We start from the raw sequence: 27,401 nt of genomic DNA, 5'->3' as shown, positions 1-27,401 counted from the left end.
GAACCTCTAGCCCATAGTGATAACACAACATCACAACCAGAGCCTGATATCTCAGGTCACATGCATAATCCAACACAGACAGAGAGACGCATGTCTAATAGAACTAAAAGAATACCTAAAAGATATGAGGATTTTGTGCTTTATAAGTGAAAACACATAAAGCAATGTGTCATTTATTTGGTTTGCCACACCACGTTTAAGGAAGATGGGTGGAATATTATGAAAAAATCATAAATGCCAAGTTTACTTTATGCATGTTTATTACAGTTATGATGATCTAATTGTAAGATGACTTTCATAATACGACTTGGAGAACAGTGTATTATTCAATTATAATTGTGTAAAAGATCATATACCGTGAAGGTGAAATTGTGTTACCTGCCTCCAAGTTAAAAGGGGAGGAGTGTTGTGTATGAGAATATGATTCGCATGTTTGAATGACTTGCGCGATTGTACACAGAGAGACTCAAGATGGCGATCACAATACAACAAGCAAGTTAAGTACCTGTGTGTTCCGAGTCTTATTTAAGGCCGTTTCCAGCGCAAATACAGAACATCCCCTCTCCACTCCTCCCCTCTCCACTCCTGCCCTCTCCATTACTGCCCTCTCCATTACTGCCCTCTCCACTCCTCCCCTCTCCACTCCTCCCCTCTCCACTCCTCCCCTCTCCACTCCTCCCCTCTCCACTCCTCCCCTCTCCACTCCTGCCCTCTCCACTCCTCCCCTCTCCACTCCTCCCCTCTCCACTCCTCCCCTCTCCACTCCTCCCCTCTCCACTCCTCCCCTCTCCACTCCTCCCCTCTCCACTCCTCCCCTCTCCATTACTGCCCTCTCCACTCCTCCCCTCTCCACTCCTCCCCTCTCCACTCCTGCCCTCTCCACTCCCCCCCTCTCCACTCTTCCCCTCTCCACTCCTCCCCTCTCCACTCCTCCCCTCTCCACTCCTCCCCTCTCCACTCATTGTCCCCTCCCTCTCCCTCTCTCCCCCTCAAATCCAGCACCAGATAATTGCAATATTGACTAGGTGAGAGATTGTCGCCTCTCCTCTCCCCTCCTCTCCCCTCTCCTCTCCACACTCCCCCTCTCCTCTCCTCTCCTCCCCTCCTCTCTGCTCCCCCCCCCATCTCCCACTCCCCTCCATCTCTCTCTCCTATCCCATTCACCTTTCTTCTCTCCTCCTTTTCTCTCCTCTCCTCTCCTCTCCTCTCCTCTCCTCTCCTCTCCTCTCCTCTCCTCTCCTCTCCTCTCCTCTCCTCTCCTCTCCTCTCCTCTCCTCTCCTCTCCTCTCCTCTCCTCTCCTCTCCTCTCCTCTCCTCTCCTCTCCTCCTCTCCTCTCCCCTGCGCTCCTCTACTCTCATCTACTCTCCTCTCCTCTCCTATCCTTTCACCTCTCCTTTCTCTTCTGCTCTCCTACCCTCTCCTCCCCTCTCTTCTCACCACTCCCTCCCCTCCGCTCTTCTCTCCGCTCTTCTCTCCCCTCCCCTCTACTCGCCTCTCCTCTTCCCTTCTCTCTTATCCTCTCCTCCCCACTTATTTCAACCCTCCCCTCAAATCCAGCACCAAAGATAATTGTAATATAGTGGAGGTGAGCGAATGTCCTCTCCTCTCCTCTCCTCTCCTCTCCTCTCCTCTCCTCTCCTCTCCTCTCCTCTCCTCTCCTCTCCTCTCCTCTCCTCTCCTCTCCTCTCCTCTCCTCTCCTCTCCTCTCCTCTCCTCTCCTCTCCTCTCCTCTCCTCTCCTCTCCTCTCCTCTCCTCTCCTCTCCTCTCCTCTCCTCTCCTCTCCTCTCCTCTCCTCTCCCCTCCCCTCTCTTCTCTTCTCCTCCTCTCCTCTCCTCTCTCCTCTCTTCTCCTCTCCCCTCCTCTCATCTCCTCTCATCTTTTCTCCTCCCTCACCTCCCCTCGCCTCTCCCCATGTCCTCATATACTCCTCACATCTCTTTTCTTCCCCTCTCCTCAACTACCCTCCTATTTGCTCCCTCTCCCTCTCTCTATCTCTCTCGCCTCTACTCAAATCCAGCAAATAATTGCAATATGGTGGTGAGATTATCTCCTCTCCTCTCCTCTCCTCTCCTCATCACCTCTCCCCTCTACTCACCGCTCCTGTCCCTACGCTCCTCTCCATTCCTCGCCTCTTCTCCCCTCTCCTCCCATCACCTATCCTATCCTACTCTCTCCTCTTCCATCCCCCTCCCTTCCCCTCATCTCTTCTCCTCACATCTTCGCTCCTCTCCCCTCCTGTCCACCCCTCCCTTCTCCTCTCCTCTCCTCCCCTCTCCTCTCTCCTCTCCCCTCCCCTCTCTCCCCTCCTCTCCCCCCCTCCCCCATCCTCCTCACCACTCTTCTCCCCTCCACTCCTCTCCTATCCTCCCCTTCCCCCATCTCCTATCACCTCATCCCTCCATCTCAGCTCCTCTACTTTCCTCTCCTCTCCTCTATTATCATCTCCTTCCCTCCCCTCCCCTCCTCTTGTCTCCTCTTATCCCCTCCGAACTCTTCCCTCCTCTCCTCTCATCACCTCCCATTTCATCCCCTCCTCACCACTTCTCTCCTCCTCTTTCCTCCCCTCCCTCTCTCTCCCCTCCCCACCAATGCAGCACCAAAGATAATTGTAATATTGTGCAAGTGAGAGATTGTCTCCTCTCCTCTCCACTCCTCTCTCCTCCCCTCCCATCTCCTCTCATCTCCTCTGACCTCACCTCTCCTCTCCTCCCCTGTAGTACCCTCCTCTCCAACACCCCCTCTCTCTCTCTCTCTCTCTCTCTCTCTCTCTCTCTCTCTCTCTCTCTCTCTCTCTCTCTCCCTCTCTCTCTCTCTCTCCATCTCTCTCTCTCTCCCTCTCTCTCTCTCTCCCTCTCTCTCTCCCTCCCCCCTGCCCTGAAATCCAGCACCAAATATAAATGTCAAATGGTGCAGGTGAGAGATTGTATACACTCCTCATCAAAGATCCTAGAGGAGCTATAATATTCAATTCAATTCAACTCAATTCAATTCAATTAAATTCAACTTTATTGTCACTGCACAAATACAAGTATGGGTACAACGAAATGCAGTTTAGCGTCAGTCCGTAGTAATAGTGCAATATAGAAATAAAAATACAGAATAAGCAAACAATGTGGATAGAGAGACTGGAGAAATCTATCGGCGGGACTCCGAGTTCAGCAATGTGATAGTGTTGTTGTAGAAGCTGTTCCTCATCCTACTAGTACGAGACCTGAGGCTCCTGTACCGTCTCCCTGATGGGAGGAGGGCAAACAGTCCATGGTTGGGGTGGTAGGGGTCTTTGATGATCTTCCCGGCCCGTCTCAGACACCGTTTTCGGTGGAGGGCATCCATGGCAGGGAGCGGGGCACCGGTGATGTACTGAGCAGGTTTTCACCACCCGTTGTAGTGCCTTCCTGTCAGCTGCGGTGCAGCTGCTGTACCATACCGTGAAGCAGGTGGTCAGGATGCTTTCGATGGTACAGCGGTAAAAGTTGGTCAGTATCTGGGAGGACAGGTGGGCTTTCTTGAGCCTCCTCAGAAAGTAAAAACGCTGCTGCCCCTTTTTGATCAGTTTGGAGGTGTTGAGGGACCAGGACAGATCCTCCGAGATGTGTACCCCGAGGAATTTGTAGTTGGAGACGCGCTCCACCTCAGTCCCGTTTATATGGATGGGGGTATGTCTGCCCCCTCTGATCTTCCTGAAGTCAACAATAATTTCCTTCGTCTTCTTGGAGTTGAGGACGAGGTTATTGTTGGCACACCAGGTTGTCAGGTGCTGGACCTCATCCCTGTAGGCTGACTCGTAATTGTCACTGATCAGTCAGACCACCGTGGTGTCATCGGCAAATTTAATGATGGTGTTGGAGCCATTCTTAGGGATGCAGTCATGGGTGAAGAGGGAGTAGAGGAGAGGACTGAGCACACAGCCCTGTGGCACGCCGGTGCTCAGTGTTATAGTGGAGGAGGTGAGGTTGTTGACCCTAACAGACTGCGTCTGTTGGTGAGGAAATCCAGTGTCCAATTGCAGAGGGAGGTGGAGATGCCAAGTCCGCTGAGTTTGGTGATCAAGCTAGCGGGGATGACAGTGTTAAAAGCGGAGCTGAAATCAATGAACAGCAACCTGATGTAGGTGTTATTGTTGTCCAGGTGGGTCAGGGCTGAGTGTAGGGCCGCCGATATGGCGTCCTCTGTAGACCTGTTGGTCCGGTAGGCAAACTGATGGGGGTCCAGTGTGGGGGGGAGGCTGGCTTTGAGGTGAGCCAGGATCAGCCGCTCAAAGCACTTTGCAATGACAGGGGTGAGTGCCACTGGGCAGAAGTCGTATTTGCTCCTCATCTCGTCTCCTCCCCTTTCCACACCTCTCCACACCTCCCCTCTTCTCCCCTCCTCTCCGCTCTGATCTCCTCACCTCCCCTCTCCTCCCCTCCTCTCCACTTTGATCTCCCCTCTCCTCTCCTATAACCATATAACCATATAACATATAACAATTACAGCACGGAAACAGGCCATCTCGACCCCTCCTCTCTCCTCCATTCCCTCTCCCACTCTCTCCCCTACCCTCAAATCTAGCACCAAAGATAATATGGTGCTGATAGAATGTCTCTAACCTCCCCTCTCCTCTCATCTCCTCACCTCCTCTCTCCCCTACCCCCCCTCTCCCTCCCCATATCCCGTCTCCTCTCCTCCCCTCGCCACTATGCCCCTCTCCTCTCCCCACTCCCCTCTCCTCTGCTCTCCTCCCCTATCCCCTATCCCCTCCATGCCTTTCCTCAACTGTTCTCCTCTACTACCCTCTCATATCCCCTCTTCTCCTCACATTGCCTCCCATGCCCTCCCTCCCTCTACTCCCCTCTCTGCTCCCTCTCCCTCTCATCTCCCCATCACCTCTCCTCTCCCCTCTAATCACCTCTCCTCTTGCCCCTCCTCTCTTCTCTCCCCTCCTCTCTCCCCTCCTCTTCGCCTGTCCCCTCCTTCCCGCTCCTCACCACCCCTTTTCTCCTCTCCTCGCCTCTCTCCTCCTCGATTCTCCACTCCTACCCTCCTCTCTCTCTCTCTCTAACCCCTCCCCACAAAACCAGCACCAAAGGTAATTGCAATATGGACTAGGTGAGAGATTGTCTCCTCTCCTCTCCCCTCCTCTCCTCTTCACCCTTCCCCTCTCCTCTTCACCCCTCCTCTCTGCTCCCATCAATCTCCCGCTTCCCTCCTTCTCCCATCCATCTCCCTCTCCTCTCCTCCCCTCTACCAATCCTCTCTTCTCCTTTATTTTCCTCTCCTCTCTCCCCTCCTTCCCTTGCCTCTCCTCTCCCCTCCTCTTCTTCCCTCCCCTCTCATCCCCTCTCCTCTACTCGTTTATCCTCTCTCTCTTCCCTCCCCACCCCTCCTCTTCCCTCCACTCCTCTCTTCTCCACTCATCTCCATTATCCTGTCCCCCCCCCATTTCCCCTCCTTTCCTCTGCTCCCCTTCCCTTCCTCCTCTCCTCTCCCCTCCCCCCCCTCCTCTCCCCTCCGCTGCTCCCCTCTACTCCTCTCCTCTGTCTCCTCTCCTCCCCTCTCCTCTCCTCTCCTCTCCTCTGTCTCCTCTCCTCTCCTCTCCTCTCCTCTCCTCTCCTCTCCTCTCCTCTCCTCTCCTCTCCTCTCCTCTCCTCTCCTCTCCTCTCCTCTCCTCTCCTCTCCTCTCCTCTCCTCTCCTCTCCTCTCCTCTCCTCTCTCTCCTCTCCTCTCCTCTCCTCTCCTCTCCTCTCCTCTCCTCCCCTCCTCTCTCCTCCATTCCCTCTCCCACTCTCTCCCCTACTCTTGAACCAGGGTGGACCATGTGAAGTTTGCAATCACCCACCCCGATATTAAACTTAAATTAATGGTTCCTTCATAGGATTTTTGTAACTAAAATAACTAAGCTGAACATAATGCCAAGACCAACTCTTATCTGTCTGCACATAATCCATATCCCTCCATTCCCTGTATATTCATTTGCCTATCTAAACATGTCTCTTAAATGCCACTATTGTGGCGGCTCCCAAGGGTCGGGCCATCCTAACTGTCGAACCACTCGAAACGGGAGTGGTTCAGTCGGAGGCGGCCCTTAACCAGAGGGTTTAAAGGCAGGGGTTTTGGTGCCATCTTTCTTACGTGTGGACTTCCCTACAACTGGGAGGAACACAAATAAAGGTGCCTCTCGAAATACCTGACTCCTCTCTTTCGTTTTGGGACCTAAGCACCACACTATTATATTTGCATCCTCCATTAACTCTGGCAGTGTGTTGCAGGTACTCTCCGAACTCTGTTTTTAAAAATCTGCTCGGCACATCTCCTTTAAACTTTGCCCCTCTGACCCTTATATCTATGTTCTCTACTATTTGATATTTCCATCCTGGGAAGTGTTGATGGTCTTCCCAACAACCATCAGGCTATTGAATACAACGATTCCAACTAAACTCCAAACTATGAACTCCTTGGGTCTCAGGACTTCGAGCCTTGTTTTTTTATTGAACTGTAATGTTTTTTTTATTTGAATAACAAATTATATTTTTTGATATCCCTCTTTCATAAGAAGTATATAATAAACCCAAATGTATAGAATTACAACACAAAAAAAAATCTGTTTATTCAAACCAAAAATGGTTCGTGTTATGCGCTCCCTCTGCTGGTGTTAATTATGTACTAACCTTTTACTCTGATTTCCAATAGTACCTCCTGCTGCCTGGCTGCTCCTGTACCTGATTGGAGGCTCCTGGCCCAAGCTGCATCACGTGAGCCTGATGACGGAGCCTCAGCTTAAAAAGACCATGTGCACTGGCAGCCCCTCTCTCTGTCTCTCTCTTCCCCCTCAGACTGGTGGCAGCAGTCTGGTGTTGGTTTAGTTTGTTTGATTGCATAGTGTTCTTTATGTAACTCTTCATTCTGTATTAACTTATTTTGCTTGGGAAGGATGGGACTGGCCTTATTGTTTTCGTGGTTTTGTTTCAGGTTTATTTTCACACTGAGGCAGGTTTAGAGTCTCTGGTCCGACGGCCCATTGAGTGGTCGGCCAGAGCACCCTTTATCTTTTGTTTGCTAGCCCATCCGACCCCTCTTTGTTTGTTTGATCCAGGTTTAGTTCTTTTTGTTAGTGAAAAATAAATAATATTTCCATTATGTTATTGGCCTTTGAGGTATTTGATTTTGGCGGCCGTAACAGTTCGCGATAGTGCTCCGAATTTTTGCCAATTGACTCACCGGTCTCCTATTCTGTGAATGCACAAGGTTAATTCCCAGGATGGTGGGACTGTCATATGCTGAGAGAATGGAGCAGCTGGGCTTGTACACTCTGGAGTTTAGAAGGATGAGAGGGCATCTCATTGAAACATATCAGATTATTAAGGGTTTGGACACGCTAGAGGCAGGAAACATATTCCCGATGTTGGGGGAGACCAGAACCAGGGGCCACAGTTTAATAATAAGTAGTAAGCCATTTAGAACGGAGATGAGGAAACACTTTTTCTCACGGAGAGTTATGAGTGTGAAATTCTCTGCCTCAGGTGGAAGCTGGTTCTCTGGATACTTTCAACAGAGAGCTAGATAGGGCACTTAAAGATAGCGGAGTCAGGGGATATGGGGAGAAGGCAGGAACGGGGTACTGATTGGGGATGATCAACCATGATCACATTGAATGGCGGTATTAGCTCAAAGGACCAAATGGCCTATTCCTGCACCTATTGTCTATTGTCTCCCTCCTCCCCTCACCTCTCCCCTCCACTCCACCCCTCTCCTCACCTCTCCTCCCCACCTCCCCTATCCTCTCCTCCCTTCTCCTCTCCCCTCTCCTCACCTCTCTTCTCCTCTCCTACCCCTCTCCTCCCCTTCCTCTCCCCTCCTCCCCACTCCACACCTCTCCACTCCCATCTGCCTCCCTCACCTTCCCTTCCCTTCTCTCCTCTCGTCCCAACCCCCACTTACCTCGCTCCTCCTCTCCTATACTTTCCTCTCCTGTCTCCCCTTCCTTCTACTCTCCTCTCCTTCCCTCCCCTCTCCACCTCTCTCCTCTCCTTCCCTCCCCTCTCCACTCCTTCCCTCTCCCCTCCCCATCCTTACTTCTCCTCTCCTTTAATTTCTTCTCCTCTCTCCAGTCCCTTCTCTTCTCACCTCCCTTCTTCTCTACTCTCCCCCCTCTCATCTACACATCTCCTCTCCCCTCTCCTCCTCCCCTCCCCTCTCCACCCCTCCCCTCTCCTCTCCACCCCTCTCCTCTTCCCCTCCCCTCCACCCAGCTCCTCTCCTCTACCCTCCTTTCCTCTACTTCCCCTTCCTTCCACTCTCCGCTCTTCTCCCCCTCATCTCTCCTCAACACCCTTCTCTCCCCTCCTCCCCCCCTCATCTACTCCCCTCATCTCCTCTCCTACCCTCTCATCTCCTCCCCTCCCCTCATCTCTCCTCCCCTCTCCTCTTCACCCCTCCTCTCCTTTCTTCTCCTTGCCAATCCTCTCCACCCCTCTCCACTGCTCTCATCTCCTCTTCTCCCCTCTCCTATCCCCTTTTCTCTCCCCCTCTCTCCCCCTCCCTCTCCCCACCGCTCAAATCCTGCACCAAAGATAACTGAAATATGGTGTAGGTGAGACATTGTCTCCTCTCCTCTCCCTTTTCCTCTCCTCTTCTCCCCTCTATGCTTCCACTCCATCTCCTCTCCCCCTCACCTCTCTTCAACTCCCCTCTCTTCTCTCCTTCCCTCCCCTCCACTCTTCCCTCCCCTCATCTCCAGGGCCGTGTTAACAGCATTCTTGGCCCCCGGGCAAAGCAGTGCACTGGGGCCCCGACACTTCCAGTTTCTTTATGCCAAATCAAATATGCCGTCATGCACTTGCCATGTTCTCTCCGTTTTTATGTTCTACAATAACATTCTACACATAGATTAGCATGTGGCCCCAATGCTAGTGGACCCCGGGCAACTGCCCAGCGTACCCATGCGTTAAGATGGCCCTGCTCCTCTCCACTCCTCTCCTCTCCCTGTCCTCTCCCTCTCTCCTCCCCTGTCCTCTCCTCTATTCCCCTCTTCCCTCCTCGCCTCCACTCTCCTCCCCTCCCTCTCCCTCTCTTCTCCCCTCCCCTCAAATCCAGCACCAAAGATAAATTGCAATAAAGTGGAGGTGAGTGATTCTCCTCTCCTCTCCTCCTCTTTACTCCCTTCCCTCTCCCTCTCTCTCCCCTCCCCACAAATGAAGCACTAAAGATACCTGGAATATGGTGTAGGTGAGAGATTGTCACCTCCCCCCTCTCCTCCCCTCTACTCTTCGCTCCCGTCCTCTTCACCTCTCCACCTCTCTCCTCCACCCATCCCATCTCTGCCCGTCACTTCTCCTCGCATCTCCTCTCCTCCCCTCTCCACTCCCATACACTTCCCCCTCCTCCCCTCTCCACTCCTATCCATTCCCCCTCTCCTCCCCTCTCCACTCTGCCCCTTTCCTCTCCCCACCACCCTCTCCTCTGCTCTCCCCTCCAAACTCCCCTCTCCTCTCCATCCCGTCTCCTTATCTCCTCTCCTCTTTCCTCCACTCACATCTCCTCCCCTCTGCTCCCTTCTCCTCTCCTCTGCTACCAACTCCCCTTCTCTCCTCCCCTCCCCCCCACCTTTCCCCTCCTCTCCTTCCCCTCCTCCCCTCTCCTGCTCTCTCTTCTCCTCTCATCTTCCCCTCCTCTCTCTTCTCTCCTCTCCCCATCTCTCCTATCCCCTCCCCTCCACCCCTATCCTCACCTCTTCTCCTCTCCTCCCACCCCTACCCTCCCCTACCTTCTCCTCTCCTATCCTGTCCTCTCTTCTCCTTCCATTACATATTACATATTACAAAAAAACATATTTGTAATATGGTGGTGGCGAGAGATTGTCCCCTTTTCTCTCCTCTCCCCTCCTTTGACCCCTCTACTCTCCCCTCCCTCTCCTCCCCTCATCTATTCACCGCATATCCTCTCCTCCGCTCCCATCCTCTCTCCTCTCCTCCCTACCCCTCTTCTATCCTCTCCCCTCCTCCCCTTGCTCTCCTCTCCTCACCCTTCTTCTCTCCTCCCCCCCCCCCCCCCCCCCCCCCCCCCCCCCACTACCTCCCTCCCCTCAAATCCAGCACCAAAGGTAATTGCAATATAGCGGAGGTGAGAGATTGTTCTCCACTACCCACCGGCTCCTATACTCTCCACTCATCTCCTCTAATGCCCCCCTCCCCTCACCTCCCCCCATTCACTCATCTACTCACCACATATCCTCTCTTTCCTTCCCCTCTCCTCTCCTCCCCTCTTCTTTGCTCCCTCTCCCTCTCCCCTCTTCTCTCCCATCCTCTCTCCTCCACCTCTCTCCTCCCCTCTCCACTCCTCTCCTCTCATCTCCTCTCCAGCTCTCCACCCCTTCTTTCCTCTTCACGGTTCTCCTCCCCTCTTCACACACCCCGTCCTCTCTCCTCCCCTCTCTCCCCCACTCCCAAAACCAGCACCAAAGATAATTGCAAAATGGATAGGTGAGAGATTGTCTCCTCTTCACTCCCCTCCCCTCTCCTCTTCACCCTTCACCTCTTCTCTCCTCTCCTCCCTCCTCTCTGCTCCCCTCAATCTCCCGCTCCCCTTCATTTACACAGAGAGTGGTGAATCTGTGGAATGCTCTGCCACAGAATGTAGTTGAGGCCAGTTCATTGGCTATATTTAAGAGGGAGTTAGATGTAGCCCTTGTGGCTAAAGGGATCAGGGGGTATAGAGAGAAGGCAGGTACAGGATATTGAGTTGGATGATCAGCCATGAACATATCGAATGGCGGTGCAGGCTCGAAGGGCCAAATGGCCTACTCCTGCACCTATTTTCTATGTTTCTATGTTTCATCTCCCCTCCTCTCCTCTCTCCGTCTCTCCACTACTCCCCTCCTCTCTCCTTCCCTCTCTCTCCCCTCACAACTAGCACCAAAGATAATTGCAAAATGGACTAGGTGAGAGATTGTCCCCCCCCCCCTCTATCCTCTCCTCTCTTCTCATCTTCTCCCCTCACATTTCCTCCATATACCCTCCTCTCTCCCCTCCTTTCCTCTCTCCTCATTTCCCTTCCTCCCCTTTCCTCCCCTTTCCTCCCCTTTCCTCCCCTCTCCTCTCCTCCCTGCTTCTCTTGTAAATCCTGGCCAAAATAGAGCTGTGGATTCATGCATTCAAAAGGCCTTTTAGCCATTTGTGTATAAGAAGCCACAGGCTGCTAGCTGGTGCCAGGAAGTCTAGGTCCCAGATCAGTAGCTCAGATAAGGAAGGTCCAAGAATCTTTGTAATTGTTTGTATGAGAATCTTGCAGAGGAACTCCAATGTATTGTAAATGCATGAATTTGATTGGATTACTGCAAAGGAATTGTAAATAATGTAAATAATGTTGCAAGACAGTTACTCTGCTGTTTGTTGCTTGGCCAGAGCAAAGATCTTATAGCAGAGCAAGATGGGTTACTCTCATGCAAACGTGTAGTACGCTCATGGGCGGAATCATGGGTGATTTTAGGACCCATTTTAGCAACCAGCCCCACCATCTTGTTCCGCCATCTTGTGCCGGCCAAAGATCAGATTTTTGCTTCCGCCTCCGTTCCCGTATCTTCACTTTGGCCTTTGAATTTGACCATGCCGTCCACATCTACGAGTGTTGCCTACTGCTCTGCGCTAAATTGTTCCAATTGCCAATGTAAGCGACCCGACTTACCTTTCTTCAAGTTCCCCGTTAAAGAGGAAAGGTAAGAGAACTTTTATTACTTATGTTGCATATAGAAAATCTTATTTTGCCTGTACAATATCACTGTAGTTAGATCATAGAGCTCAGATAGTCGAGTCTTCATGGCAGCAAACTTGTAAAAATCTTTCTACCTCTTAGTTATTTAATGCAGAATAAGCACTCTGTTGTACAATGAGAATTTTATTCGGTCTGCACAAAGTTTCAATATAGTTCAGACCTTAAAGCTTGGTGCTCCCCTTTGTCCCAGATGCAGTCGAGTCTTCATGGCAGAATACTTGTAAAAACCTTTCTACATCTATGTTATTTAATGCAGAATAAGCACATATTGACTCTGTTGTACACTGAGAATTTTAGTGTCCCCTGATCCCTTTAGCCACAAGGGCCACATCTAACTACCTCTTAAATCTAGCTAATGAGCTGGCCTCAACTACCTTCTGTTGCAGAGAATTACACAGATTCACCACTGTGTGTAAAAAAAAGATTTTCTCATCTCGGTCCTAAAAGATTCCCCCTGATCCATAAACTGTGACCCCTTGTTCTGGACTTCCCCAACATTGGGACTAACCTTCCTGCATCTAGCCTGTCCAACACCGTACGAATTTTCTTCTCAGGAGCATTTCCCCAATAGCACCCCTCAAGAGCTTTTTCTTTCTACCTCTGTTATTTAATGTAGAATAAGAACATATTGACTGCATGATATTTTCTGTAATTTCAGATGTCGACAGTAGGTGCAGAATACCCGCCGACATGATCTCCTACATCCAACTGCGGCGTATTAGTCACAGAACTGCCGTCTTTGTTCTGAGCATTTCGAACTTAGCCAGTTTTCCAACAAGCAGACCAAGAACGGGCTAGTTTGGGATGCAGTTCCAACGCTCTTTGACATCCCTAACCCTCCGAAACAACTGTATACTCAACGCAGGATACTTGAGAGGAATAATGAGAACCTTCCATCTTCACCGAAGCCTTCAAAGCAGCAAAGGGGCAAGTAATTTTTAAATAAACATTAAATTTCTCTCTTTTGCAAAATCTATCACAATGTAATATCCTAACTGATACAATTGTCAGTGGCAGAATATGAAATGTCATGTATGGCACTAACATTTTCATGTGTGAGATCTTTCAGAACATTCCAGAGCTAACGCGGGAACGCCGCTTGCCAACCGTGTGACTCGGTGGCATGCGAACACCCGCCGTGGTGAGAGAGGAGCGGTCAAAGAGGGACCCTGACTGGGACCGGAGCAGCAGACAGCCGCACTAAGCAATGCATCCTGGGACAAAGTTTCGCGCAAGATCACTATTTTACTTACAATTTTTTTAGCATGAATTGGGTATCTCACATTGATTTAAAATGAGAATTACCAGTGGATGCAAATTTATTTACATGTATATGCTAAATCCATTTCATTTGTACACCTCTTTTAAGCCCTTACTAATTTTATTTTCCCTCGGCAGTGTCACACAACATACAGGCCGACCATTGTTACTGCTTAGCTGCGGACCAGATTCGTGAGAATGTTATTCAATTCACACCAGTTGTAAATCACAGAAGAGCTCTGAAGAAGGAAAGACAGCGTACTTTCTGCCTCAAGAAAAGGGTGCAACAGATGAAGAAATCAGCGAGAAATGGAGCTACAGAAAGCTTGATCAGTTTAGATTTTTTACAAGAGCCAATAAAGTCTTTTTTTGAATCACAATTGCGGAATGCGCCAGGGCGTAGAAGCGCAAGAGGAAGACGATGGGATTATGCAGACAAGATACTTGCCTTGTCCCTCTACCACAAGAGTCCCAGCACATATCAGTTGTACCAGAGCATATTCACACTTCCATCAATTTCATCGCTGCGTAGATGGTTGTGTAATGTCGAAGTAAGACCAGGATTTCCCACTAAGACCTTCGAGCTTTGGAAGGACAGGGTAGCAGGCATGTCAGAGAGTGATAGAGTCTGTATAGTCTCCTTTGATGAAATGAGTCTACGTACAGGCCTCTCGTACAATATTACAGAAGATTCAGTTGAAGGTTTTGAGGACTTTGGATCACTAGGGAAGACGTCACGGCCTGCCAACCATGCTCTTGTTTTCATGGTTAGAGGCCTGTTTGGGAAATGGAAACAACTTGTGGGTTACTTTCTGTCGCGAGACTGCACAAGGGCGGACAAAGTGCAAGCATTACTCAATGAATGCTTGCATAAGGTTAAGGCAATTGGACTACAGCCTAAGGCCGTGGTTTGTGACCAAGGCCCAAGCAATGTTCGGTTGTACAACAACTTGGGTGTGACAGAAAAACATCCTTTCTTCTTCCACGGGGGAGCCAAGAACTTTTGCCTGCATGACCCGCCACACTTGCTAAAAAACACGAGAACAAATTTGGAGAAGTATGTTTTTGAGGTAACAGGAGAGGATGGCGGAAAGAAACATATCAAGTGGGCACATATTCGCGCATTTTATGAAATGGATTCACAGTTTCCCGTTAGGAAAGGCCATAAACTGACCAGAGCCCACTTTGCTCTGAACAGCTTCTCCAAAATGAGAGTCAACAAAGCAGCGCAGGTGCTCAGTCATTCGGTGTCAGCAGGCATGTTAACCTATACAACTATGGGACGGTTGCCTGGGGGTGCTGCTTATACTGTGGATTTCATTGCAATGATAGATGGACTGTTTGATGCATTTAACGGCAGGTGTCTCAAGACAATAGAAAAATTGAGGAGGCCCATGTCTGAAAAATCGGCGCATTGGTCATTCTTTGAATCATGCCTGCCTGTACTGCAAAGCTTAAAAGTGCTTGGAGTGAAAAATGTATTGTTTGTCAAAGGATGGCGGCTTGCAATTTCTTGCATTACACAGCTGTGGCAGCACATAAAGGAAAATACAGGCGCTTGGTTCATGCTCACATCCAGGGTTAATCAGGATGTCGTTGAAAATTTATTCACGACCATTCGGCGAAAGGGCGGATTCCGAGAAAACTCATCAGCAAAGGAATTTTGCTGTGCTTTAAGAATGGTCATGGTAGCTGAACTGATAAAGCCATCTCCCCTCTCCCTATCCTCCCCTCTCCTCCTCCCCTCTCCTCCTCCTCTGCTCTCGTTCCTCCTCACATCTCCCCCCTCTCTTCTTCTCTCCTCCCCTCCTCTCGTCTCCCCTCCATCTCCCACTCTTCTCCTCCCCGCTCTCCCCCCTGACCCCTCCTGTCCTCCCCTCCCTTCTCCTCTCCTCTCCTCCCCTCCACTACTCTCGACCCCCTCTCTCCTACCCTCTCCTACCCTCTCTCTCCCTCCCCTTATCTACTCTCCTCCCCTCCCCTCTCCTCTCCTGTACCTCCCTCTCCTCTCCTCTCCCGTACCCTCCTCCTCTCCTCTCCTCTCCTCTCCTCTCCTCTCCTCTCCTCTCCTCTCCTCTCCTCTCCTCTCCTCTCCTCTCCTCTCCTCTCCTCTCCTCTCCTCTCCTCTCCTCTCCTCTCCTCTCCTCTCCTCCCCTCTCCTCTCCTCTCCTCTCCCGTACCCCCCTCTCCTCTCCTCTCCTCTCCTGTACCCCCCTCTCCTCTCCTCTCCTCTCCTCTCCTCTCCCGTACCCCCTCTCCTCTCCTCTCCTCTCCTCTCCTCTCCCATACCCCCTCTCCTCTCCCGTACCCCCCTCTCCTCTCCTCTCCTCTCCTCTCCTCTCCCGTACCCCTTATCCTCTCCTTTCCTCCCCCCACATCCCCGCTCCTAACCCCTCCTCCCTTCTCCACTACCCTCCAGTATCCTCCTCTCCTCTGCTTTCCTCGTCCCTCCTCCCATCTCCCCCCTCCACTACCCCTCTTCTCTCCTCCTCTCCTCTCATATCCCCTCGCTCCTCCCCTATCTCCTCCCCTCCCTCTCCCTCCACTCCTCTACGCTCCTCTCTCATCTCAGGCTGCAGGAGGATCAGGCCTGGGACCTTACTATTCAGGGTTATACATCCTATAGAAAGGACAGGCAGGTGGGCAGAGGAGGGGGATAGCTCTTCTGGTGAGGAATGGAATTCAGTCCCTTGTGAGGGAAGACATAGGGACTGACGAGGTAGAGTCACTGTGGATTGAGTTGAGGAATTGTAAAGGCAAGAAGACACTAATTGGTGTTATCTACAGACCCCCAAATAGTAGCCCGGATGTAGGTTGTAAGTTGCAGCAGGAGTTAAAACTGTCATGTAACTAAGGTAATGCCACTGTGGTGATGGGGGATTTCAATATGCAGGTAGACTGGGAAAATCAGGTTGGTTCAGGACCCCAAGAAAGAGAGTTTGTAGAATGCCTCCGAGATGGAATCTTAGAGCAGCTTGTAATGGAGCCGACCAGAGAAAAGGCAATTCTGGATTTAGTGTTGTCCAATGAACCAGATATGATAAGAGAACTCGGGGTAAAGGAACTGCTTGGAGGTAGTGATCATAATATGATTCGTTTCAATCTGCAATTTGAGAAGGAGAAGATTAAATCGGAAGTGGCAGTGAGGCAGTTGATCAAAGGGGACTGTGAAGGCATGAGAGGGGAGCTGGCCAAGGTAGACTGGAAAGGGATCCTAACAGGAATGAACGTGGAACAGCAGGAATTTCTGGGCATAATCCGGAAGACACAGGATCATTTCATTCCAAAAAGGAGGAAAGATTGTAAGGGGAGTAGGAGGCAACCGTGGCTGACAAGAGAAGTTAGAGATTGAATAAAACTAAAAGAAAAGATGTATAACACTGCAAAGAGCAGCCGGAAGCCAGAGGATTGGGACACTTTCATAGGACAATAGAAGGAAACAAAACGGGCAATACGGGCTGAAAAGATGAAGTATGAAGGGAAGCTGGCCAGGAATATAAAGAAGGACTATAAAAGTTTCTTTAGAAATGTTAAGGGAAAAAGAGTAGCAAAGTCATACTTAGAGGATACTTAGAGATAATATACTTAGAGGATACTTAGAGATAATATATATAATCATCTGGATAAACAGGGTCTGATTAGGAACAGTCAACATGGATTTGTGCCTGGAAGGTCATGTTTGACTAATCTTCTTGAATTTTTTGAAGAGGTTACTAGGGAAATTGATGAGGGTAAAGCAGTGGATGTTGTCTATATGGACTTCAGTAAGGCCTTCGACAAGGTTCCACATGGAAGGTTGGTTAAGAAGGTTCAATTGTTGGGTATTAATGGTGGAGTAGCAAGATGGATTCAACAGTGGCTGAATGGGAGATGCCAGAGTGTAATGGTGGATAACTGTTTGTCAAGTTGGTGGCCGATGACTAGTGGGGTGCCTCAGGGATCTGTGTTGGGTCCACTGTTGTTTGTCATGTACATCAATGATCTGGATGATGGTGTGGTAAATTGGATTAGTAAGTATGCAGATGATACTAAGATAGTTGGTGTTGTGGATAATTAAGTAGATTTTCAAAGTCTACAGAGAGATTTAGGCCATTTGGAAGAGTGGGCTGAAAGATGGCAGTTGGAGTTTAATGCTGATAAGTGTGAGGTGCTACATCTTGGCAGGACAAATCAAAATAGGACGTACATGGTAAATAGTAGCGAATTGAGGAATGCAGTTGAACAGAATAACTGTGCATAGTTCCCTGAAGGTGGAATCTCATGTAGATAGGGTGGTAAAGAAAGCTTTTGGTGTGCTGGCCTTTATAAATCAGAGCATTGAGTATAGAAGTTGGGATGTAATGTTATGTAAGGCATTGTTGGGATGTAAGGCATTGGTGAGGCCAATTCTGGCGTATGGTGTACAATTTTGGTCGCCTAATTATAGGAAGGATGTCAACAAAATAGAGAGAGTACAGAGGAGATTTACTAGAATGTTGCCTGGGTTTCAACAACTAAGTTACAGAGAAAGGTTGAACAAGTTAGGTATTTATTCTTTGGAGCGCAGAAGGTTAAGGGGGGACTTGATAGAGGTCTTTAAAATGATGAGAGGGATAGACAGAGTTGACGGGGATAAGCTTTTCCCATTGAGAGTAGGGAAGATTCAAACAAGAGGACATGACTTGAGAATTAAGGGACAGAAGTTTAGGGGTAATACGAGGGGGAACTCTTTACTCAGAGAGTGGTAGCAGTGTGGAATGAGCTTCCAGTGGAAGTGGTGGAGGCAGGTTCGATTTTATCATTTAAAAATAAATTGGATAGGTATATGGATGGGAAAGGAATGGAGGGTTATGGTCTGAGTGCAGGTAGATGGGACTAGGGGAAAATAAGTGTTCGGCACGGGCTTGAAGGGCCGATATGGCCTGATTCCGTGCTGTAATTGGTATATGGTTATAACATGGATAGATGACATTTCACGGAGTGCTGGAGTAACTCAGCGGGTCAAGCAGCATCTGTGGAAAACACGGATAGGTGACGTTTCACAGAGTGCTGGAGTAACTCAGTGGGTCAGGCAGCATCTGTGGAGAACATGGATAGGTGACGTTTCCATGAGTGCTGGAGTAACTCAGCAGGTCAGGCAGCATCTGTGGAGAACATGGAAAGGTGACGTTTCACAGGACAATGAAGCTAGTGGGAGAACTAGGGTGGGGGAGAGATGGGGAGAGAGGGAAGGCAAGGGTTACTTGAAGTTGGAGAAATCAATATTCATATCGCTGAGTTGTAATCTGCCTGTCCCGCTGAGTTTCTCCAGCATTTTGTGTCTGTCTTCAGTGTAAACCAGCATCTGCTGTTCCTGCACATTTTGTCTTGCCCACATTGACCAAGATGCTCCATCTACACTAGTTCCTCCTGCCTGCCTGCATTTGCTCCATATCCCTCCATACCTATCCTATCTGGTGGCGGCGCGACTCGTTGCAGCGGCTCCTACAGCCTGTCTGTCTTTTTATTTTTTTTTATTTATTTGTCTAGTTAAATGTAGTGTTTGTGTTTTTTTAAGCTTGGTTTTAAATGTGTATATGTGGGGGGCGGGGGGGGACCGTTTAAAATCTCTTCCCTGTCTGGGAGACCCGACCTTTTCCCTGTCGGGTCCCCGTTGTCGTTGGGGCCCAGCACCGTGGAGCGGCCTCCAGCCTGAACGACCCGAGGGCTCGGGAGACTGCGGAGCTGTGGAGCTGCGGACTACTCACCATCGTGGGGCTGGCCGGCCTCGGAGCGTGGGGAGCGGTGGTGACTCGCTGCTGCGACTCGACTACTGGGGCTCAGAGGCTCCTGCAACGCAGCCGCAGGTCCGGTGGACTGGGACATCGAGAGCTCGCGGGTCCGGGGGGGAGAGAGAGAGAGACCGCTTCCCGGAGCTCCCGCAACGCGACTTCTCCAGCCCGTGTCGCGGGGTTGGAACGACCTGGAGCGGGGTCATACATCACCCGGCACGGCTTCATGGCCGTGGGACTCACCATCGCACGCTGGGGCTCCGACCTTGTACTTTCAGACCGGGAGCGGGGCCGTAAATCGCCCCGCGCGGCCTAAAATGGCCGTGGGACTTATCATCACCCGCCTGGGGCTTGGACATCGGGAGAGACATGGAGAGCAGGGGAGAGAAAAGACTTTGCCTTCCATCACAGTGGGTTCACTGTGATGGATGTTTGTGTGAACTTAATTGTGTGTATGTCTGTAGGACATTGTCTTTGTTTGTATGGCTGTGGAAACAAAATTTCGTTTGAGTCTCACTGGGGCTCAAATGACAATAAATAAATTTGTTGTTGTTGTTGTATCCATGCACCTGTCAAGAGTCAAGAGTGTTTTATTGTCATATGTCACAAAATGAACAATTAAATACTGACTTACGATACGATAGAACTTTATCTATCCAAGGAGGGAAATTGATCTGCCAACAGTTATAAAACACAAGATAATGACGGTCATGGTGGCGCAGCGGTAGTGTTGCTGCCTTACAGCGAATGCACTCCGGAGATCCAGGTTCAATCCCGATTATGGGTGCTGTCTATACGGAGTTTGTACGTTCTCCCCGTGACCTGCGTGGGTTTTCTCCGAGATCTTCGGTTTTCTCCCACACTCCAAAGACGTACAGGTTTGTAGGTTAATTGGCTTTGGTAATATTGTAATTGTCCCCAGTGTGTGGAGTAGTGCTAGTGTACGGGATGATCGCTGGTTAGTGTTAATGTGCGGGGATCACTGGTTGCCACGGACCTGGTGGGCCGATGGGCCTGTTTCTGCGCTGTATCTCTAAACTAAACTAAACTAAACATGAAATTAAAGTGATGAGTGGAAAGGATTGGGGATGTGCAAAGATTGGGGAGGGGGAGAGGGGTAGTCAGTTTACCCCACGACAGAAGGGGGTGGAGTTGTACAGTTTGATAGCCACGGGGAAGCAGGATCTCCTGTGGCATTCTGTGCTGCATCTTGGTGGAACCAGTCTGTTGCTGAAGGTGTTCCTCAGTGTGTCATGGAGTGGGTTATGTAGCAGCACAACAGTAGTGTAAACATATTGCACTGTAAAACCCTGACTAAACAGCAAAACAAGTTCAATGTATATTAGAGAAGCAGACAATTAGTCCAAATAGTCCTGTCCAAATATCTTCTGAATGCCATTGTACCAGCCTCCACCACCTCCTCTGGCAGCTTGTTCCATATACCCACCTCCTGGGTGAAGGGAGTGAATTAATTATGGTAGACAAAAATGCTGGAGAAACTAAGCAGGTGAGGCAGCGTCTAGCTGCATGCTGGCTCAGCCGCTGAGTTTCTCCAGCATTTTTGTCAACCTTAGATTTTTCCAGCATCTGCAGTTCTTTCTTAAACAAGTTAATTATGGTAGTGCTTTAGGAATGTTGGATTCAGCCGAGTCTTAAACGATGCCTCTGTAGAATAATCTATTCCGTTTTGGACTAATCATGCTTTTTTTGTTGATGGGGTGAGAAAACGTGAATCTTTGAGGCTGGGCAAATAACCATGGGTCAGGCAAACTAGTTTAAATTGGACAAATTGCATTTTCACTTCAAATGAAATAAATTGGCTTGTTTAACCGTTGCTTATTCTTCCACATGAACTCGTTTACAGCATCTGCAGACTACTTTTAATTTAAAATTCTTTTAAAATAGGGTTTGACTTAGTCAAAGCTTCACTTGAAGACCTAACATTTTGCATCTTTGAACCATGAATTGGAGACCCAGAAATCTCTGTTGAATTGGTTATGAAAATTACCATGTGCTCCCCGGAATGATGCCAGCTCTTGGGAACATTTTCATTATAATTCTTCTCTTTTCCTTCAAATTCGATTTTTTTAAAAAAGGTTCAGCTTGTGAACTTTAAACAGCCCTTTTATTTTAAATATCCTTCACAGACTCGGTGCGCTGAAGGGCCTGTTTCCACTCTGCATCTCTAAAACTAAAACTAAAACTAAACTCAGGCGCACGGCTTGTTGTGGGAATTACAGAGACATGGCTGCAAGAGGACCGGTGATGGGGACTGAATATACATGGGTATATCTCCTATCAAATAGACAGACAGGTGGGCAGAGGGGCTGGGGTAGCTCTGTTAGTGAGGAATGACATTCAGTCCCTTGCAAGGGGTGACATTGAAACAGGAGATGTGGAGTCAGTATGGATAGAACTAAGGAATTGTAAGGGTAAACTGACCCTAATAGGACTTATCTAAAGGCCCCCAAACAGTAGCCTGGACATAGGGTGCAAGTAGATTCAGGAATTAAAATTGGCATGTAGTATAGGTAATGCTACAGTTGTTATGGGAGATTTCAATATGCAGGTAGACTGGGAAAATCAGGTTGGTACTGGACCCCAAGAAAGGGAGTTTGTGGAGTGCCTCCGTGATGGATTCTTAGAGCAGCTTGTATTGGAGCCAACCAGGGAGAAGGCAATTCTGGATTTAGTGTTATGTAATGAATTGGATTTGATAAAGGAACTTGAGGTCAAGGAGCCATTAGGAGGTAGTGGCCATAACATGGTCAAGTATAATCTACAATTGGAGAGGGAGAAGAGTAGATCGGAGGTGTCAGTGTTACAGTTGAATAAAGGCAACTATGGAGTCATGAGGGAGAAGCTGGCCAAAGTTGACTGGAAAGATATCCTAGCAGGAATGACAGTGGAACAACAATGGTAGGTATTTCTGGGAATAATACAGAAGGTGCAGGATCAGTTCATTCCAAAGAGGAAGAATGATTCCAAGGGGAGTAAGGGGCGACCGTGGCTGACAAGGGACGTCAGGGACAATTTAAATGTAAAAGATAAGAAGTACAACATAACAAAGATGAGCGGGAAGCAAGAGGATTGGGTAATGTTTAAGGAGCAACATAAGATAACTAAAAAGACAATACGGGGACAAAAGATGAGGTCCGAAAGTAAGCCAGAAGAATATAAAAGAGAATAGTAAAAGCTTCTTTTGGTATGTAAAGAGAAAAAGTTGGTAAAGACCAAAGTTGGGCCCTTGAAGACTGAAAAAGTTGAATTTATTATGGGGAACAAGAAAATGGCAGATCAGTTGAATAGGTGCTTTGGATCCGTCTTCAATAAGGAGGACACTTCTGATGTAGTAGGAACTGAAGGAAATCCACATTAGGCAGGAATTAGTGTTGGATAGACTGATGGGACTGAAGGCTGATAAATCCCCAGGGCCTGATGGTCGGCATCCCAGGGTACTTAAGGAAGTGGCTCTAGAAATTGTGGACGCATTGGTGATCATTTTCCAATGTTCTATAGATTCAGGATCAGTTCATGTGGATTGGAGGGTAGCTAATGTTATCCCACTTTTTTAGAAAGGCGGGAGAGAGAAAACGGAATTATAGACCAGTTAGCCTGACATCGGTGGTGGGGAAGATGCTGGAGTCAATCATTAAAAGATGAAATAGCAGCATTTGGATAGCAGTATCAGGATCAGCCCAAGTCAGCATGGATTTACGAAGGGGAAATCATGCTTGACTAATCTTCTGGAATTTATTGAGGATCTAACGAGGAAAATGGACAAGGGAGGGGGGCCAGTGGATGTGGTGTACTTGGACTTTCAGAAAGCATTTGATAAGGTCCCACATAGGAGATTAGTGGGCAAACTTAGGGCACATGGTATTGGGGGTAGAGTGCTGACATGGATAGAGAAGTGGTTGGCAGACAGGAACCAAAGAGTAGGGATTAACAGGTACCTTTCAGAATGGCAGGCAGTGACTAGTGGGGTACCGCAAGGCTCGGTGCTGGGACCGCAGAGATTTACAATATACATCAATGATTTAATGAAGATGAATGGATTCAAAGTAACATTAGCAATTTTGCAGAGCTGGGTGGCAGTGTGAACTGTGAGGGATGATGCTATGAGAATGCAGGGTGATTTCAACAGGTTGGGTGAGTGGGCAGGTGTTTGGCAGATGCAGTTTAATGTGGATAAATGTGAGGTTATCCACTTTGGTAGACAAACCAGGAAAACAGATTACTATCTAAATGGTGTCAATTTGGGAAAATGGGAAGTGCAACGGGATCTGGGGTTCCTTGCTCATCAGTCAATGAAAATAAGCATGCAGGTACAGCAGGCAGTGAAGAAAGTGAATGGCATGTTGGCCTTCAGAACAAGAGGAGTTGAGTATAGGAGCAAAGAGGCCCTTCTGCAGTTGTACAGGGCCCTAATCAGACCATTGTGTACAGTATTGGACCCCTAACTTGAGGAAGGGCATTCTTGCTATTGAGGGAGTGCAGCATAGGTCTACAAGGTTAATTCCCGGGATGGCGGGACTGTCATATTGTATTGTATATCTTTATTGTTATTTTCCTGAGTACTCACATACCCAGAGGAAACAAAAAAACGTTACTCAATATGCTGAGAGAATGGAGCGGCTGGGCTTGTACGCTGGAGTTTAGAACGATGAGAGGAGATCTTATTGAAACATATAAGATTTTACTTCGGATTCACATGAGTGACTACGTGAAGAACCCGCTCAATGCGCAGGCGCGGCATTACGCCAGCAGTGCAACAGCGGCTGCCACGGGAGTTAGGCTCTCCCGCTACAGAATGAACCGGACCGTCAGGTGAGTATCCTGAGGTCGGGTTTTCTTTTACAGTTGAGCCTTTTTCTGCTTGTGTTTTTTACAGGCAGAGAAAAAGGCTCTGGAACAAAACTGTCCCCCGTTCAAGGAGGAACGTATTCCCGTCGGGGAGGGGGGCAGCAACAGGCGGTAGGAGCGACCCGGTGTTCCGTAATTCCCCGACACCGTGCCGAGGCCAGCCCGCTAGTACCTGAGCAGCGGGCTGGATGCATAGCCACTCGAGAGGCATCCGGCAGGTGTTCCCGATGTCGGACGGGACGTCTCTCCACCCGCACGGGGGGAGAGAGAGCCGCTGGAGCGCCTCACGGAGCAGGTGCCTGCGAGACGCGCTGCTTGAGTGGCGCTCTCACTACTACAAGGCACAAAAGCTCCAGAAGAAGGCGGTAGGAACAATTACCGGGCGCTCTGCTATCCCCATCACCGCGCCGAGCCCAGTCCCGCTAGTGCCTGAACTGCGGGCTGGATGTCTAGCCATCCGAATAGGCATCCGGCCGGTGGCGTCCAATTCGTCGGACGGGGACATGTCTCCACCTAAATGGAGGAGAGACAGCCGCCTGAGCTGCATCCAACAGCTATTGGAGCAGCTCCAGCGAGATGCGCAGAAGGAGCGCTCTTGCGGAGGGAGGTCAGGCACCCCCTCCACAGTGTTCTGTACACTGCCCTCTGCTCCCTCATTACTGGAGGCTAGCATTGGTGACCAGGGCTGGGCTGGTCTGGAACAGGGGCAGGCGGACGAATTTGGGAGTATGCCAGGGGTGCAGGAACATGAAGAGCTGTTGGGTGTGATGGACCGCTTGTAGCAACCCCACGGGCTGGAGCACCGCTGGAACCAAGAATGGCGGCCAGCATCAACCATTACTGGAAAAGGTGCTCGCTGAGGTGCTGAAACAACACACAGCACCAGAAAACTGTGAGGCCCTCAAAGTAAAAAGTGTCAACAGCCAAATCTGGGGGCATGTGGGTCACACATCCGGACCCAAGAACTCAAGCTACAGCGGATCCTAAGGCTCCTGACGTCGGCCATCACAGCCTTTGCTCGTTCCGTGGAGACCACGGAGATGGATGCCTGCCAGCAGGATGTGCTGGCATTAATGTGTACCACACAATTTGAGATCAACAATCTCCGGAGGGAAACATAAGACCTGCCCTCAATCCCAAATTTGCTGGCTTGTGTAAAGCCCCAGCTGCGGAGACGGACGCGCTGCTATTTGGGAAAGATTTCAATAAAAAACTGAAGGAGATGCAGGAAGCATCAAAAACCTTCGGCCTAATGAGGGCAGGCCCCGGGACGAGCAAACCAAGACCTCCGATACCCAAGCGGCAGCACCCCACGGCATCCACCAGTCGACGTCCGCAATATGGGACTGGTGAACGCTTGGGGTCCGCACATTATCCCCAAAGATCTTTTTAGATCAGGGCCCGCAGCGGACCCTCTGGAAAATGCGCCTCCCCCCAACATCGCCAGCACGTCAGAACAAAATCTTCAGGAAAATGAAGAAACAGAATCGCCAATAACCATGGAGGTAGGTGGGTCTGGTCCCTACCAGCATATAGAGAATAAGGGTGCTTTATTAACAGGGGGGAGATTACACTTGTTTAAAGAAGCATGGGGTATGGTCACGAGTGACAAGTATATACTCAACAGCATTAGTGGATATAAAATACAATTCATGTCAGAAAAAACGCCGCCAGTTCAACAATGGCCCCAAAGGGTATTTCTCCCTCCGTCAAAGAGAAACGTGAGGGACAAGCTGAACTGGTGAGACTTAACCAAAGGGGGTCATCGAAAAGACCAAACATGAACCTTTGGAATTTGTATCGAATATATTCACTAAAACCAAAAAAGATGGTGGCTGTCGCATCATCATTGACTTAACATCACTAAACAAATTTGTTAAGTATATACATTTCAAAATGGAGACATATGTTACTGCCAAACAACTGAATTCCAAAGGACACTTCATGGCAAGCATTTATCTTAAAGATGCTTACTATCTAGTACCCATATACAAGGATCATCGCAGATACCTAAAATTTATCTGGATGGTACAAAGCATTGCCCTATGGGCTAACTTCAGCCCAAGATTATTCACCAAAATATTGAACCCAGCCATGGCAATACTAAGAAAACAAAAACATATTGTCATGGCATATCTGGAGGATATTCTGATAGTAGGGAAAACGATGGAATTGGCTGTGGCAGCAGTATCAGCTACAAAACAGCTCCTCGAAACTCTGGGGTTTGTCCTACATCCAGATAAATCTAAGTTGAAGCCATCCACTATCATGGACTACCTGGGCTTCACAATTAACTCAGTCCATATGACTGTTACCTTGCCAAAGGCAAAAATGGTTGAATTAGCACAATCATGCAACAAGTTAATGGTCAACGAGCGACCAACTATTCGACAAGTAGCAAGAGTAATTGGGGAAATGGTAGCAGCATTTCCGGCTACACAATTCGGACCTTTGCACTATCAAAAAATTTTACAGAGAGCAAAGGTACGGGCAATAAAACGACATACAGGTCACTATGATCGTGTCATGAACTTACCCACTGAAGCAATATCAGAGCTACAGTGGTGGGCAGAAAATGTTTGGCATAGTTTCAGCCCTATCTTTATCACTAACCCTACTTTAGTTATTCAAACAGATGCCAGTGCTCAAGGCTGGGGAGCGACTAACTCCATATCCAGCACAAGTGGTAGATGGACTAACCTAGATTCATCATTACTACTTACACTGGGCATTAACTATCTAGAGATGTTGGGCGCCTTTTATGGTTTAAAAGCATATGTATCTAATATGCAGCACTTGCATGTTCGGTTACAAATTGATAAATACTACGGTGATGGCTTATATTAACCATATGGGTGGCATAAAATCATTATCATGCGACAAATTGGTCAACATGATTTGGCAATGGTGTGTCGAAAGACATATTTGGCTATCAGCTACTTACCTACCAGGTAAGCTAAACACCCATGCCATGAGAAAATTAAACGCCTGGGTTGCAAGTTTGAACAGACCTTACCTGGAACTGGGATTGTCCAAACAAACCATCACCACCATGTCGGCATCCCTTCGAACATCCACCAAGAGGCAGTACTTAACCAGCATCAAAAAAGGGAGAAGTTAGGGCTTTATTCTTTGGAGCGCAGAAGGTTAAGGGGGGACTTGATAGAGGTTTTTAAAATGATGAGAGGGATAGACAGAGTTGACGTGGAAAAGCTTTTCCCACTGAGAGTAGGGAAGATTCAAACAAGGGGACATGACTTGAGAATTAAGGGACTGAAGTTTAGGGGTAACATGAGGGGGAACTTCTTTACTCAGAGAGTGGTAGCTGTGTGGAATGAGCTTCCAGTGAAGGTGGTGGAGGCAGGTTCGTTTTTATCATTTAAAAATAAATTGGATAGTTATATGGATGGGAAAGGAATGGAGGGTTATGGTCTGAGCGCAGGTATATGGGACTAGGGGAGATTATGTGTTCGGCACGGACTAGAAGGGTCGAGATGGCCTGTTTCCGTGCTGTAATTGTTATATGGTTTTATGGTTAAGTACTGCCAGGAAACAGGGACAACATACGCAACAGCTACAGCCACCAACATACTGGAGTTCCTGGCCTATCTACACCACGATGTAGGGATCAGCTACAGTGCCATCAACACAGCGCAGAGTGCTCTTTCTGCTTATCTCAAACAAGCGCCAGGACAACAGGCGATGGGATCCCATCCACTGGTGTTAAAACTGATGAAGGGCATTTACAATATCAAGCCCTAAGCCCAGGTATACCCAT

The sequence above is a fragment of the Amblyraja radiata genome, chromosome 11, assembly GCF_010909765.2.
Source record: "Amblyraja radiata isolate CabotCenter1 chromosome 11, sAmbRad1.1.pri, whole genome shotgun sequence".
Taxonomy (NCBI): domain Eukaryota; kingdom Metazoa; phylum Chordata; class Chondrichthyes; order Rajiformes; family Rajidae; genus Amblyraja; species Amblyraja radiata.
The sequence above is the reverse complement of the archived record's forward strand: the minus strand, read 5'-3'. Positions refer to the sequence as shown.